At 56.2% G+C, this 2,027-nt stretch overlaps 1 long non-coding RNA gene across 1 annotated transcript; it reads left to right on the plus strand.

Annotated features, from left to right (window-relative positions):
* The first annotated feature begins 355 nt into the window (after nucleotides 1-355).
* Nucleotides 356-1,639, plus strand: LOC113931771. The gene is made up of 3 exons (XR_003522864.1): nucleotides 356-555; nucleotides 1,167-1,322; nucleotides 1,425-1,639. It is a non-coding gene; the product is annotated as an uncharacterized LOC113931771 (long non-coding RNA).
* The last annotated feature ends 388 nt before the right edge of the window (nucleotides 1,640-2,027 follow it).

Here is a 2,027-nt window from a genome sequence, read left to right on the forward strand (position 1 = left end):
GGCTGCTGTCGCTGCCCGCTGACCACTCTACTCGGCACAGAGCTGGTCCTCAAAACCATTTTGTGGATGAGAACATATTTCCCTCCTATCACACACCTGGGCTGTTCCAGCCAGACCTCTGGGGCACCGCAGCCGCACCAACCCGGCTCATCCACACCTCTGGCGGCTCCCATCCTGCAGTGCGGACCGACACCTTCGGGAAGTTTCCCTCACCTCCCCCCCCCCCCGGAATTCCTTGCCCCACAACGCGCGCGCGCGCGCGCACACACACACACACACACACACACACACTCAATCACTCACGCACGCTCACCCCTCCCAGCGTTCCTTTCAGAGCACCTTCCGTCAACTGAAATTAGCAAATAAGGTCTTCAAGCTCAGCGGTGCCAGTTTACCGATGGAACCGCGGGAGCTTAATGTGCGCTTGTCTTCAGGGGACAGCTAGTCACCAGCAGAGGAGGAACAAGAAGAAAAACCTACCTGTCAGGAGGTCTCCTTCCTCCACACCCTGAGACCCCCCTTATCAGCCCCTCGTGGCTTCCTGGAAGGAGAGATGTGAGGCCGGTCTCCCCTGCGGGGAAGGGCGCTTCCTGGGTGGAGCCGGGAGGGGTCTCGGGACCCCTGGGACCCAGGAGAAAGCAGGTCAGGTCAGCAGGCCCAGAACCAATTCTGGTTCTCGCTCTCTCCTGGGGTCTCTCTGGCTGAGTCCGACCGACCTGGCTCAAGAAGCCACTCTCTCTGTCCACCTCAGGGCCACCACGCGAGCTGTGACTTGGTTACCCTCGGGCCATCCGCCTGGCCTGGTTCGGTCATCTGTCGTGGGGGGTGAGGGTGAGGGCAGAGTCGGGAGGATTTCCAGCTCAGGTGTGCCTGTCCCTTCGGCTGCTGGGCCCATGGACTCCAGGCCACCCCCCCACCACCACCTCCTCCCTCCTTTCCCTCCTAGATGTAAGGAGAAGGGGATCTGAGCACTTGTCCACAGTCTCCCAGGGCAGGGCCTGTTTTAGGAACTCCACAACAGAAAGAGCCATTTAAAAGTAAGCCAGAACACAAAGCATTCTTGGCTCTGATGATTAATATTCATGGAGGTCTGTCTCCATTTGTAACTCCCGGGGCGTCCAGGAGCAGGCACAGTTTACAAGCATCAGATTCAAACCCATCATTAGGGCCATTACAGCCAGGAACGCACGAATGCCTTATAGAAGCGCGGTGCTGAGCCCAGAAGCCAAGCTGGGGAGGGAGAGCCCTACCTCTCTCTGCACTCCCTCAAGAAGCCCCCGTGGTTCGCTGCCAGCAGCCCTGCGCTCTCGCCAGAGCCCCAGGTAGGCTCACGAGAGGCCACTTGGAGCACCCCCTCCTCATCCCAGCACCTCCTTGGTGATCCCCACCCTCACCCCATATTATCCACGGCCTCCCATTGACAGGCACCCAGACTTCTCCCTGGATAAGCTGACATACAGCTGCTCCATGCACCCCCTGGAGCTGCCTACTCCTTCTCCGCTGCTGAGGAGAGTCGCCAGAGTGGTGACAGTGACCTGGTTGCACAGACTAGTCTGAATGGACTCCAACTTCTTTTAAAGCAAATGGGAGTATGTCTGAAATATTTCATAATTTTAAAAACATCATTGCTTACTTGGGTTCTTTTTTTTTTAAGATTTTATTTATTTGAGAGAGAGAGAACATGAGCGGTGGGGCAGGGGCTAGGAGCAGTGGGAGAGGGAGAAGCAGACTCCCCGCTGAGCAAGGAAACTGATGCCGGGCTTGATCCCAGGACCCTGGGATCATGACCTGAGCTGAAGGCAGATGCTTAACCGACTAAGCCACCCAGGTGCCCCCTGACTTGGGTTCTTAAACAGTTTTTGTAGCTGCTCATTTGGGACACAACTCACAAAGTTGAAGCCTCACAGGTTGAGAAAGATGCTAGGGAGGATTTCTGTGCCCCAAGGACAGACAAGAGACAGCCAGGCTGCATTCATGCTTGTGAGCCTCATACTCACTAGATGCTAGTGATAAAAAAAGAATGAAGA

The sequence above is a fragment of the Zalophus californianus genome, chromosome 10 (assembly GCF_009762305.2).
Source record: "Zalophus californianus isolate mZalCal1 chromosome 10, mZalCal1.pri.v2, whole genome shotgun sequence".
Classification (NCBI taxonomy): Eukaryota; Metazoa; Chordata; class Mammalia; order Carnivora; family Otariidae; genus Zalophus; species Zalophus californianus.